Source organism: Neomonachus schauinslandi, chromosome 2 (genome assembly GCF_002201575.2).
Source record: "Neomonachus schauinslandi chromosome 2, ASM220157v2, whole genome shotgun sequence".
NCBI classification, from domain to species: Eukaryota; Metazoa; Chordata; class Mammalia; order Carnivora; family Phocidae; genus Neomonachus; species Neomonachus schauinslandi.
The window spans coordinates 192917562-192933012 of record NC_058404.1 but is presented as its reverse complement, the minus strand read 5'-3'; the positions used below and the strand labels follow the sequence as shown (position 1 = coordinate 192933012).

The following is a 15451-nucleotide window of genomic DNA, read 5'->3' as shown; positions in this document are numbered from 1 at the left end:
AGACAATATACAGTAACAGTCACCTTACAGGCAATACAATGGCACTAAATCCATATCTTTCAATAGTTACCCTGAATGTAAATGGGCTAAATGCCCCAATCAAAAGACATAGGCTAACAGATTGGATTAAAAAACAAGACCCATCGATATGCTGTCTGCACGAGACTCATTTTAGATCCAAAGACACCCCCAGATTGAAAGTGAGGAGGTAAAAAACTATTTACCATGTTAATGGACACCAAAAGAAAGCTGGGGTGGCAATCCTTATATCAGACAAATTAGATTTTAAATGAAAGACTGTAATAAGAGATGAGGAAAGACACTATATCCTACTTAAAGGGTCTATCCAACAAGAAGATCTAACAATTGTAAATATCTATGCCCCTAATATGGGAGCAGCCAATTATAATAAGCCAATTAATAACAAAAGCAAAGAAACACATCAACAACAATACAATAATATTGGGGGACTTTAACACTCCCCTCACTGAAATGGACAGATCATCTAAGCAAAAGATCAACAAGGAAATAAAGACTTTAAATGACACACTGGAACAAATGGACTTCACAGACATATTCAGAACATTCCATCCCAAAGCAACAGAATACACATTCTTCTCTAGTGCCCATGGAACATTCTCCAGAATAGATCACATCCTTAGTCACAAATCAGGTCTCAACCAGTACCAAAAGATTGGGATCATTCTCTGCATATTTTCAGACCACAGTGCTGGAAACTAAAACTCAGTCACAAGGGGAAAGTCAGAAAGAACTCAAATACATGAAGGCTAAAGAGCATCCTACTAAAGAATGAATGGGTTAACCAGGAAATTAAAGAAGAATTTTTAAAAATTCATGGAAACAAATGAAAATGAAAACACAATTGTTCAAAATCTTTGGGAAGCAGCAAAGGCAGTCCTAAGAGGAAAGTATATAACAATACAAGCCTTTCTCAAGAAACAAGAAAGGTTTCAAACACACAACCTAACCCTACACCTAAAGGAGCTAGAGAAAAAACAGCAAATAAAGCCTAAACCCAGCAGGAGAAGAGAAATCATAAAGATCAGAGCAGAAATCAATGAAATAGAAACCAAAAGAACAGTAGAACAGATCAATGAAACTAGGAGCTTGTTCTTTGAAAGAATTAATAAGATAAACCCTTGGCCAGACTTACCAAAAAGAAAAGAGAAAGGACCCAAATAAATAAAATCATGAATGAAAGAGGAGAGATCACAACCAACACCAAAGAAATACAAACAATTATAAGAACATATTATGAGCAACTATATGCCAGCAAATTAGATAATCTGGATGAAATGGAAGCATTCCTAGAGATATATAAACTACCAAAACTGAACCAGGAAGAAGTAGAAAACCTGAACAGACCTATAACCACTAAGGAAATTGAAGCAGTAATCAAAAGTCTCCCAACAAACAAAACCCCAGAGCCAGATGGCTTCTCAGGGGAATTCTACCAAACATTTAAAGAATTATACCTATTTTCTGAAAATCTTCCAAAAAATAGAAATCGGACGAAAACTTCCAAACTCGTTTTATGAGGCCACCATTACCTTGAATCCAAAACCAGACAAAGACCCCATCAAAAAGGACAATTACAGACCAATATCCTTGATGAACACGGATGCAAAAATTGTCACCAAATTACTAGCCAGTAGGATCCAACAGTACATTAAAAGGATTACTCACCACGACCAAGTGGGATTTATCCCTGGGCTGCAAGGTTGGTTCAACATCCGCAAATCAATCAATGTGATACAATACATTAACAAAAGAAAGAACAAGAACCATATGATCCTCCCAATAGATGCAGAAAAAGCATTTGACAAAGTACAGCATCCTTTCTTGATCAAAACTCTTCAGAGTATAGGGATCAAGTGTACATACCTCAATATCATAAAAGCCATCTATGAAAAACCTACAGCAAATATCATTCTGAATGGGGAAAAACTGAGAGCTTTCCCCCTAAGGTCAGAAACATGGCAGGGATGTCTACTATCACCAGTGCTATTCAACATAGTATTAGAAGTCCTAGCCTCAGCAATCAGACAACAAAAAGAAATAAAAGGCATCCGAATTGGCAAAGAGGAAGTCAAACTCTCACTCTTTACATTTTGTGTGGAAAACCCAAAAGACTCCACACCAAAACTCATATGGGAATTCAGGAAAGTGGCAGGATATAAAATCAATGCACAGAAATCAGTGGCATTCCTCTACACCAACAACAAGGCAGAAGAAAGAGAAATTAAGGAGTTGATCCCATTTACAATTGCACCCAAAACCATAAGATACCTAGGAATAAATCTAACCAAAGAGGCAAAGAATCTGTACTCAGAAAACTATAAAATACTCATGAAAGAAACTGAGGAAGACACAAAGAAATGGAAAAATGTTCCATGCTCATGGATTGGAATAACAAATATTGTGAAGATGTCAATGCTACCTAGAGCAATCTACACATTCAAAGCAATCCCTATCAAAATACCATCCACTTTTTTCAAAGAAATGGAACAAATAATCCTAAAATTGTATGGAACCAGAAAAAAACCCAAATAGCTAGAGGAATGTTGAAAAAGAAAAGCAAAGCTGGTGGCATCACAGTTCCGGACTTCAAGCTCTATTACAAAGCTGTCATCATCAAGACAGTATGGTACTGGCACAAAAACAGACACATAGATCAATGGAACAGAATAGAGAGCCCAGAAATGGACCCTCAACTCCATGATCAACTAATCTTTGACAAAGCAGGAAAGAATGTCCAATGGAAAAAAGACAGTCTCTTCAACAAATGGTGTTGGGGAAATTGGACAACCATATGCAGAAGAATGAAACTGGACCATTTCCTTACACCACACAAAAAATAGACTCAAAATGGTTGAAAGACCTCAATGTGAGATAGGAGTCCATCAAAATCCTAAAGGAGAACACAGGCAGCAACCTCTTTGACCTCAGCCACAGCAACTTCTTCCTAGAAACATCACCAAAGGCAAGGGAAGCAAGGCCACAATGAACTATTGGGGCTTCATCAAGATAAAAAGCTTTTGCACAGCAAAAGAAACAGTCAACAAAACCAAAAGACAACCGACAGAATGGAAGAAGATATTTACAAATGACATCAGATACCAACTAGCTCCATCTATCACTGTACAAATAAAGACATTATAGTCCAAGAAGCCTATACAAATTGTCAGAGTCAGGATGGGAATCTGGGACTCCTGACTCACTACTGGGTCAACTCCAGTCCTACTGCCCTGTCTTGTTAATGCTAAAACAAAGCAAAGTCCCATGTGGTTTTCAAGACATTTTCTGAAATGTCATGAAGAGATTGTTTTGTCATCTCTCTTTTACAGACTCAAGTACTGGAGTCATACTGCCTTGATTTAAAGCCTAGCTCTGTCATTTGAAATGTGACATTAGCAGGTTACTTAGTTTTCCTTGCTTTAGTGTCCTCATTTATAAAATGGGAAAAATGCAATGCCTTCTTAAGGGGTGTTAAGACTAAATGCGATAATATATGTAATTAGTTTGCAGTTGCATTAGGCACACAATCACCATATCATAAATAGCAGCTATTATTATTTATGTTCTATTTCTGATGCATAGCAGGCAAGGTGGTTCCACTATAAGGTCAGAGGCTTGGGAACTAGGAAGGTGATTATTTGTCCCTTGATACTCACAGGTCTACTCGGGTACACTTCCTTAGGGACTTGGATCAGATTGCTATCATAGACTACAGCAAAGAGCCAGAGTATGTCTCATCCTCACAATTTTCCAATAGGTTAATTCATTACAATCGGCCAGACCCTGAGCTGGGCTCTAAGACTCCAGAGATGAAAAGGATGGAGTGCTTCTTCACAGTTCAGCCAATCAAAGGCCCCTCAACAAATGAAGACAGTACAGTGGAATAAGTCAAACCGTGTTGAGGAAGAGGTGAGACCTAATATGTTTGCCAACAAGGCTCCTCAGAGAGCCCCAAAGGCCACCAGCAAACCTCTTTGCTTTAGAACTTGATGAATGCCCGAGCTGAAAATCCAGCCTGGGACCCTAGGAATAAGACTGAGGGACAGGGAGAGCATTACTTGTCTTTGAGCAAAGCTCTTTTCTGGGCCTTTGATCCCTCACCCATAAAATGGGTAGATTTGTTAGGATCACTAAGTATTAAAGAAGAAGTATGTTTAATGCTCACTCAACAGCACATGTACAATACAGAGAAGATTAGCATGGCCCCTGTGCAAGGATGACACACAAATTTGAGAAGCATTCATATTTTCAACTGAAAAATAAAGTTCATAAAAAAAAGAGAGGAAATAAGTTTGGCGCATAGCAAGTACATACAAAATAATAATAATAATATACCTTAAAGAGCAAAAAAAAAAAAAAAGATGGATCCATTAAAATGTTCTCTGAATTAGATCTAGGTTAACTTGTTCCAAAACTCTTTTAAAAAATCCCATAAGAAGGGCGCCTGGGTGGCTCAGTTGGTTAAGCGACTGCCTTCAGCTCAGGTCATGATCCTGGAGTCCCGGGATCGAGTCCCGCATCGGGCTCCCTGCTCGGCAGGGAGTCTGCTTCTCACTCTGACCCTCCCCCCTCTCATGTGCTCTCTCATTCTCTCTCTCTCAAATAAATAAATAAAGTCTTTAAAAAACAAACTCCCATAAGAAAACTGAACTTGTAGCACTGCTACATCAAAGAGCTAAATAGACAGCTGTAACTCCAGAGAAGTGCCTGCTTCCCACCCCAACCAGAGCTACAGAGCTGCAGTGAGTGTTAGAATCAAGGGCCTGTGGTCTCGAAAGCTGAGTCCAAGACAGTCAGCAGCTCTGGCTATAGCCACAAGGAAGAAAATAGAAATCAGTCCTTGACCTACCCGGAAAGCACTTTGCTATTCACCCAAAAGAATACATGAACTTTCAGGGATCCTGAAGGGGGAGGAAGGAAAGTTAAGGGATTGGAGTCATAGTAATTCTTCTGTGTGTGAATTCTGATTCAAAAGTGCCTTTTCCTTACTGTTGCATTATCATCCTTCTCCTGGCAGGTGTGGCTTAGGGAAGCAAGCCTGTGTGTGTGTGTGTGTGTGTGTGTGTGTGTGTGTGTGTACTTCCCCTGGGAAATGACAAATGGGCTAAAATTGTAGTAACATCAAAGATTAAAAGATGCACTTGGCTATAGGAAGTAGGGATGGGATGGAAATGAAATGGAGAAAGACTTTACAAGAGAATCACTTTGACTTACAAACACCATCAGAACAGGGACAGGGTTGATCTAATCTTTCATTATATCTTCAGCATCTAGCACAACAGCATGCAGCAGGCATTCAGTATCAATTGAAAGGACAGATTAATGAAAAGGAGAAGAAAAACATTCCAGACACAGGTACACAGGATGTAGGACATCACTCTTGGTCTGTCCAGAGTCTACCTAATAGAAATGAGAATCAATTACCTAAGAGAGGGTGGAGTTATCTGCTTTTTTATAGCAAGCCTGGGCCCAAACCTTTGCAAAGGTGAAGCTGCTGATTGGAGGATATGATAGAGTCTTTTACCTCCCATCTCACCTGTGACTTACTGCCCAATCACAGGTTGGCTTCCTCCCCAGGGAAAGGAACAGTCTTGGTGGATAGACCACAAAAGATGAGGAAGAAAAGGAGGGGCTGCTCCTCCCAAGTGTTGCAGGTGCAAGAGAACAGTGACCTTTCTCTTAAGGATTACCACACAAATGTGAAGCCCGATGGCTGGTAGCATGTTTCCAAGAAAAAGAGCCACTTTATTTTTTGGAGGTGGGAACAAGCAAGGACATAGTGAATCAAGGGAAATATTGGGTTTCAGTATGAATCAAAGCAAAAACATGGAGGGATGAAGATAAAGATCTCTTACTATTTTCTCAAGTTGGGCAAAGGTACAGGAGGGATGAAGATAAAATAGTTCTGCATGATGGAGCCCAGGATATTGTGAATAAGCACTTCTGATGTGAGGTAGGCAGAGACCAAACTATGTCATACTGAGAGTTCTGGAGTTTATTCTAAAGATCAAAGATTCCAAGGGAAGTTTATAATCTGGAGAGTGGCAGGATCCTATTTGACACTGGAAAGCAAATTCTCATTCAGATTCTTAATGTATGGAAGATTCTGAAAATGGCCACAAACTCTTCCAGTTCTTGCATGCACACCTTTTTCATCCAGGGCAGAGTATATTCTCCCCACCCCACCTGTCTTGAATTTGAATTTAGCCTTTTGCTTTCTTTGACCATTAGCACATTGGTAAGCATGATATAAACAAGGTTGAAAGTGCTTGCACATTAGGGCTTTTTCTCTCTCTGAGATTACCATGGACCTGAGCCCAAACTAGTCTGCTGAAGTAAGAGAGGTCAAGGGGAGGAGACTGAGGCACAGTGTGAACAGCCTACAACAGTCAGACATTGGGAGTGTGACCATGCTAGATCATCCAGCTACTGGCCAATGCACCAGCTGACCACAGGTCCATGGGCAAGCTCAGCAGAGATCAAAAGTGACTCAGATCAGAAAAACCACCGGCCAACTAACAAAATAGGTGAGTGATTTAAAAAAAAAGACCATTACTGTAAGCCACTAAGCAACAGTAACTAACTAGCTAACTAGTATGGAATGTGACCTGAATCTGTATTCATACTAATGTAGTATTGAATAGTAATAGACAAATAAGAAACTACAAAAATATTCCAGAATGCAATCTCAGTATATATAAAAAATGTAATATATCCTGGGTCATAGGGTAGCTCTATTTTTAACTTCTTGAGGAACCAAAGGGGCACCTGCACCCCAAGGTTTATAGCAGCAATGTCCACAATAGCCAAACTGTGGAAAGAGCCCAGATGTCCATCTACAGAGGAATGGATAAAGAAGATGTGGTGTGTGTGTGTGTGTGTACAATGGAATATTACTCAGCCATCAGAAAGGATGACATCTTACCATTTACACCAATGTGTATAGAACTGGAAGGTATTATGCTGAGCAAAATAAGCCAATCAGATAAAGACAATTATCATATGGTTTTGCTCATATGTGTAATATAAGAAATTGTGCAGAGGATCATAGGGGAAGGGAGGGAAAACTGAATGGGAAGAAATCAGAGAGGGAGACAAACCATGAGAGACTCTTAACTCTAGGAAAAAAACTGAGGGTTGCTGGAGGGGAGGTGGGTGAGGGGACAGGGTAACTGGGTGATGGGCATTAAGGAGGCCATGTGATGTGATGAGTGCTGGGTGTTTTGTGCAGATGATGAATTACTGAACTCTACATCTGAAACTAATGATACAGTATATGTTGGCTAATTGAATTTAAATTTAAAAAAATGTAATATGTGACAAAGACGGTATTTCAAGACAATGGAAAAAATGATAAATTATTTAGTAGTTCTAATGGTAGGTTATCTCTCTAAAGAAAAGTAAGTTTGGATATCTATCTATCTCATGCTAAATGTAAGAAAAAAAGTAAGTGAATAAACTATTTAAATGTAAGAGACAGAAAATCAAAGGACCATATACACACAACAACCTAGGGGTTGGAGAGACCCCAATAAACACAGAAAATCCAGAAACATTAAAAAGAATATAGATGTAACTGACTATAAAAATAGAGGGGAAAATACTATAAAGTCAATAAAATGGGAAGAAAGGGGGAAGGAGACAGCAATACAGTTGACAGATAAAGGACCAGTATCTGTAACATACAATGTTATCATGTATACCCAAAAAACAAAATAGTAAAGTCTACATATGTGTAAATTGCAGAAGAGAAAATTCAAATGGACAACTAATATAAAAAGATGCTCAAGTTCACTGGTGGACAGAGAACAACAAAGTGTTACTTATATATCCATTTCCTGCCAAGGGTTAAAAACTACAGTAACACTGATTACTGGCAACAATGGAAGAAATGTACTCACATACATCACTTGTAGACATGTTACTTATTACAGCCATTTTGGAAAGAAACCTGGAAACATCTATTCAAAATAAAAATGCACCTTTGACCCAGGAATCTCTTTCAACCCAGAAATCTCACTCTCAGGAACCTATCCTAGAGAAATAAAAGGAACTGATGGGTACCTGGGTGGCTCAGTTGGTTAAGTGTCTGCCTTTGGCTGAGGTCATGATCCTAGGGTCCTGGGAGGGAGCCCAGTGTCAGGCTCCCTGCTCAGCGGGGAGTCTGCTTCTCCCTCTCCCTCTGCCCCTCCCCCCCCCGCTCATGTTCACTCTCTCTGTCTCTGTCTCTCTCAAATAAATAAATAAATTTTTTTAAAAAAAGAAATAAAAGGAACTGAATGTAAGAGTGTTTATTCCAGCATTGTTTCACAGGGGCAAAAAAAAAAAAAAATCAGAAAAAAAGGCATATCCATCAGGAGAATAAGATTAAATAAATTTTAATGCATCTACATTTTTCATGGAATACTGAGCAGTTATTAAAATGAATTTGAGCAATAACAATTAACTTGATGGGATTTCTATTAACTACTGACAAACAGAAAAATAAGATGTAGAAAAATGTATGGGAGATATAATGCGGTTTTTTCTAAAGCAAACAAAGAACTCCCAAATCTCTTTATTTATATATTTATAAGTGAATAGATATCTATATTTTTGTAAGTGGTTATAGAAGCATGGAGAAACTATGCATAAAAAGATGCATTTTGTTAGCGTGGGTTGAGGAAGAATGAATGAGGCAAATGTGTGGCAAGAAAAACAGTGGAAATTGAAAATAAAAATAGAATGGGACAAAAGATGACACAGTAAAACAACACATATGGTATAATCCTATTTATGTAAAATGTCAATTTAGAACAAAAATATTACAAATTATATATGTAATTTATATATAATATTATTATGGACTATTGTTGACTATTGACTATTATTATGGTATATTATATATATATAATATATAATGAATAGAATATATATATATGTTCTATTCATTACATAGATTCCGACTTAAGCCAGAATGGAAATGATGAAGGAGTATGAAGTAATTGACTTTGACTATGCCCTGAAAGAGAGACACAAGGATTTGCTGAAGGATTTAGTGTGGCATTTCTCCTTGGGAAGAAAGAAAGGACACATGGACAGCTACAAGATTTTTGGGAGCTAAGTCAATGGAATGATGAGATTTCCATAAACTAAGATGGGGCAGAGCAGAGGTATAGTTGGTTTTGAAGAAAACATTAGGAGTTCTGTGTGAGACATGCTAAATTTTATGATACAGGCAAAGAGTAATGATAAGAACACAATAGGATATGCAAGTCTGATATTCAGGTAAAGATCCAGTCTGGAGGTGTAAATTTGGGAGTCAGCAACCTAGAGACTTTGAATGGCTTGGGACTGAATGATATCTCCAAGAGAACAATGGGTTGGAAAAGAGGTCCAAGGACTAAACCCTGGATGAAAATAGCCATGATATATGTTATATATTCATGATATATATATGAAAGATTTTAAAAATAGCAAGTTTCAAAGTAATGTGTCTAGTATGATTCTGTTTGGTTTAAAATAAGTCTAACTAAACATTTATGTTATTTTATATTCAGAACAGTGGGAAAAATGGAAGGATACACATGAGCTTATTAACACCAGCTGCCTCAGGAGCATGGAAATGCAGGTAACACTGTGGAGGGGATGATTAGTCAGGCCGTAATACATCTTTGTTTTTGTCTTTAATTTTTACTTATTATAACAGATAATTATAATTTATAAAACCTCTAAGGAAAAAAAGTTTTCTTCCCACCAAAATAGTAATTTTTGATTTCTCTCTAGGTGGGAAGAATAATAACCCAAGTTCTCTGCAAAGCCTTGTGCAAACATTCAAGCCAAACTGGAAGAGTAGAAAGGCTTCTTTCTGCTCTGCAATTACATGACATATCAGCCGGAGATTCCAAGGAAGGAAGCTGGCATTGAAAGTTTGCCTTGAGCAAGAACACAACTTTAGGAAAAGGTTCAGCTAATCTTCTTTGGCTGTGGTTAACTGAACTGGAGAAGAGCAGAATCGTTCTGAGAGCTCTGAGATGGAAATGGGAAAAGCATATTCATATAAACAGGAAGGTTCAAAGGGAAAACATAAGAAGGGAACAGCAACAAGAGAAGGGCCCCATGTGCTGGATTTGAACTGGAGGAAGGATCTACATTTCTACTGGCTTCAGGAGCAATTATTGAGCTGGAAACAGATGTTAACTGTACAATATATTGAATGAGAGCATTGACTCTGGACCCACACTAACTTTATTCCAACTCCAGCTCTGTCAATTAATTTTCTCACCTAGGGCAAGGTATCCATACCTCTCCATATCTTCATAATAGGTCAGAGAAGACAGAGACACCCACAGTCTTTCCTGGAAAACAAATTATTCAGTCATAGTAAGCATTAAATAAATATCTATAGAACTGAATGGACTGAATTGAATACCAATGTAGAACAGGGTCTCATTGGGAATCCCTGAATGACCATTAAAAAATAAAGGTAAAGGCCTGTTTTTTTCAGAAAATATAACAAAAATAATAGATATCAATCCTTATACTTACTATGTTCCTATTCATTATTCTAAGCATTTTGCATTTACTAACCTATTTAATTCACATTACAACCCTATTTAATAGAAAAAAAAAAAAAAGAGCAAGTGATACCATACTTTTTTACCACAAGTAAAAAATGGAAATGAACCTTGGAATGTGCCTAAAATATACAATAAAGGCAGACTACTAAAGATTCACGTTCCCTTTCTATGGTACAGAGTTCTTGTTGGGAAGTCATTGCCAAACCAGGGATAATACTTTTCACCCCCCTTGCATTCACTCTATGTGAGGCCCTGTTATTCACTTATGGCCAATAGAAGCAGAAGTGATATGTGTCATATCCAGGCCAAGAAATTCAAATATATGGCAAACATTCACTATTTCCTCTCTTTCCACTTCACTGGAAGCCCAGTGATGAGTATAGGGGATTTATAAGCTTCAAGAAGCCTTCATCCCTAAGCTGTTCTTTGAAGGCAAGGCACCCAGGAGGTCTGCTCCACTGGGAATATCAACATTGCTAAACCACCCTGGGATTCTTTATTATAGTATGCAGCCCACCTTGATAATCATTATTATTATCATCATTAGAATTATTATCACATAACTTCACTTTTAAGAGAAAGGAATGAACACTTGAAACTCCACTGTTATATTGAAGCCATCCCAACCAAAGAAGCTTTGCAGCCTGGGAACTCACTACAGTGTCTCTAATGTCTGAAGTTTAGGTCAAGAGAAAAATCTTTCTTGATGCATTTGTCCATTTTACTTCCAGGTCCCTTCCAAACAACAAAGTAAAGAGCCTATTTTTCCTGAAGGGCTTGGAAATGATACTTTTTTTGAAGATTGCTGGTTTTCAGATTGTGATTCTCAGCTATAGATAAGGTGGCAGCTAGACCTAGCTGATCAAACTCATCCAGCCCTTAAATCTGGGCAACTAATGTATCATAAACAATTTGGGAACATGTCCACATCACTGAGTGGCTAAGCAGATGAAAAACTTGTTCTTCTCAGGTAGCAATGTAGGTTTGCAATTTTACAATGTTCTCTGAAAAGAAACAGAAATGAGTAATTACAGTATTGGGTACCATTTTGAAGAAGATCCTTAAAAGCCAATCTCCTCTCCTAATCTTAGCTGATTAAAACTGATAAGAGGACACTTGCTCAATATTTCATCATTCCATTTTACCCAGGGTAATATATTGGATATTATTTGATTTTTCCCCCTAAATCTATAAGTTTGTCTTTACAGACTCAAGATTTGCATCCAAGTCAAGGTGGTTGGAACATTGCACAATTTGTTCGTAAGTACTCCATAAAAGATGTTCCCTTTCCTTTTTTATCACTCATCACCCACTGTCACAACTACTCAACTCTGTAACTATAGCATGAAAACAGTTACAGGCAATATCTAAATGAATGGGCATAGTTGTGTTGCAATAAAACTTTATTTACAAAACAAGCATTTCAACATTTCAAAGACAGGGAAAATGAAGTGCAACACATCTACCGCATTAATGTGAGTGTCACATTCAGGGGAAAAAAGGTCACTGATAAGAGATTAATGAACAAGGAGGATAGCTATATGAGAAGTCCAAGAAGTATCAGGGACCAGATCAGGCAGAACATGCTAGGCAACAATTTAGTTTTAAGTATGTGTGCTTCTGATCTGCAGTGAGGAAAAGAAAGGAAGAAAGATTACTAAACATTTTACTTGAGAAACAAGGTTGCCTGTGGTGGGAGGTAGAGAAAGTTTGGAGAACAGAACTCAAAAATTCTATTTTCGCCAACACATTATTTGCAAGCCATTTTCCCTGCAAAAAGTTGGAATGATAATTAGCCATCCATTTGTTCAGTCTTAAACTCTCATTCTCATAATTCTATATCACAATTTGGTGTCCTGGAAAAAAGGGTAAAATTTAGCATAGACAGAATCAGGTTGAAATGTCAATTCTTACACTGTCTAGTTGTGTGAATCAGGGAAGCCATCTTCTCTGATCCTCTATTTTCTCATCTGGGAAATAAGTTTATTATCATTATTAACTTCACAGAGTTGTTTTGAAGAAAAGTTCTTAATGAAGGATGTGGCATAAAATAAGTTCTCCATAAAAAATTGCCTCTTCCTCCTCATTTACTTATTTACTCAATAAACATTTATTGTATTTTATGCCAAATATGTGTCAGGCATTGTTCCAAGCACTGGGATAGAAATGTGATCAAGACTAATAAGTCTCAGCCCTCATGAACCACACAAGCATTTTTGTTGGATGTATATGGATATGGAGCCCCTAAGAAGGAATTTGACAATGTCTGGAGATATTTTTTGTTGTCATACTAGGAGAAGATGCTATCAATTAGTGGGGAGAGGCCAGAGATGCTGATAAACTTGTTACAATGCACAGGATAGCCTCACCCACATTAAGAACTTTTAGCCCCAAATGCCAATAACATAGTGAGAAACCCTGATATAGGGATGTGTGTGTGTGTGTGTGTGTTAAAAAAAAAAAAAAGGTTATAGAGGCACCTGGCTGCCTCAGTTGGTAGAACATGTGACTCTTGATCTTGGGATTGTAAATCAAGCCCCACATTGGGTGTAAAGATTACTTAAAAATAAAATCTTAAAAAAAAAGTATAAAAAGAGTACTGAAAGGAAAGTTGTGCTATAGAGTTCTAATGGAAGAGGAACCCTGAATAAAATAAAAGCTTTGTCTCAGTAATATCTGAAAGACTTTCTTAAATAGGACTACATGATGTGATGAGCACTGGGTGTTATATGCAACTAATGAATCATTGAACATTATATGAAAAACTAATGATGTACTATATGTTGGCTAATTAAATTTAAATAAAAAATTAAATAAACAGAAGGACTAGGATTTATAATTGACTACCACAATTAAAAAAAAAAGAAAGAAAGAAACATGACTCCAGCTGTAAACGTGAATTTAAAGCCAGTCATTAATTTTGCTTTAATCCTCAAGGCTTTATGCACTTCCTTATATTCACATATTATTAGCTATGATGAGGAAGACAGTTTTTGAGGCTGAATAAACTTAGGACCAAATCCTGGATTTACAACTCATTACATGTTCTTGAGAAATCTCACTTAATATATTGTAGCCCTGATTTCTTTACCTGTAATAGGATCAATAATAGAAAATATGTAAAGTGGAGTTGTTTTGAAAATTGAATGAAATAACCCATTTAAAATGCCTATGTCAAACCTTCTCGCACCGTTGGTGGGAATGCCAACTGGTGCAGCCACTCTGGAAAACAGTATGGAGTTTCCTCAAAAAGTTAAAAATAGAACTACCCTATGATCTAGTAATCACACTCTTGGATATTACCCCCCAAAAATACAAAAACTGTAATTCAAAGGGATATGAGCACTCCTAGGTTTATAGCAGCATTATTTACAATAGCCAAATTATGGAAGCAACCCGGGTCCATTGACAGATGAATGGATAAAGAAGTGGTATATATATACAATGGAGTATTATTCAGCCATAAAAAAGAATGAAATCTTCCCATTTTCAAGAACATGGGTGGGCTAGAGAGTATAATGTTAAGTGAAATAAGTCAGTCAGAGAAAGACAAATACCACATGATTTCACTCATATATGGAATTGAAGGAACAAAACAAATGAGCAAAGGAGAAAAGAGAGAGAGAGAGAGAAGCCAAGAAACAGACTCTTAACTATAGAGAACAACCTGATGGTTACCAGAGGGGAGGTGGGTGGGAATAATTGGTGAAATAGGTGATGGGGATTAAGAAGTGCACGTGTCCTGATGAGCACTGGGTGATATACAGAATTGTTGAATCACTATACTGTACATCTGAAACTAATATAATACCATATGTCAATTATACAGAAATTAAAATTTTTTTAAAGTTTAAAAAAAAGATAATGCACAGCAAAAGAAACAGTCAACAAAACCAAAAGACAACTGACAGAATGGGAGAAGATATTTGCAAATGACATATCAGATAAAGGGCTAGTATCCAAAATCTATAAAGAACTTATTAAACTCAACACCCAAAGAACAAATGATCCAATCAAGAAATGGGCAGAAGACATGAACAGACATTTTTCCAAAGAAGACACCCAAATGGCCAACAGACACATGAAAAAGTGCTAAATATCGCTCAGCATCAGGGAAATCCAAATCAAACCTCAATGAGATACCACCTCACACCCGTCAGAATGGCTAAAATTAACAAGTCAGGAAATGACAGATGTTGGCGGGGATGCAGAGAAAGGGGAGCCCTCCTACACTGTTGGTGGGAATGCAAGCTGGTGCAGCCACTCCGGAAAACAGTAAGGAGGTTCCTCAAAAAGTTGAAACTAAAGCTACCCTACAACCCAGCAATTGTACTACTGGGTATTTACCTCAAAGATACAAATGTAGGGATCCGAAGGGGTACGTGCACCCTGATGTTTGTAACAGCAATGTCCACAATAGCCCCAGATGTCCATCGACAGATGAATGGATAAAGAAGAAGTGGTACACCCAGGGCCAGATGGCTTCCCAGGGGAATTCAACCAAACATTTCAAGAAGAATTAATACCTATTCTTTTGAAACTGTTCCAAAAAATAGAAATGGAAGGAAAACTTCCAAACTCATTTTATGAGGCCAGCATTACCTTGATCCCAAAACCAGACAAAGACCCCATCCAAAAGGAGAATCACAGACCAATATCCCTGATGAACATGGATGCAAAAATTCTCACCAAAATACTAGCCAATAGGATCCAACAGTACATTAAAAGGATTATTCACCATGACCAAGTGGGATTTATCCCTGGGCTGCAAGGTTGGTTCAACATCCGCAAATCAATCAATGTGATACAATACATTAACAAAAGAAAGAACAAGAATCATATGATCCTCTCAA

At 37.6% G+C, this 15451-nt stretch overlaps 1 non-coding gene across 1 annotated transcript; it reads left to right on the top strand.

The window, feature by feature from the left end:
* Nucleotides 1-4185: 4185 nt before the first annotated feature.
* Nucleotides 4186-4290, top strand: LOC123324184. The gene has a single exon (XR_006539674.1). It is a non-coding gene; the product is annotated as a U6 spliceosomal RNA (small nuclear RNA).
* The last annotated feature ends 11161 nt before the right edge of the window (nucleotides 4291-15451 follow it).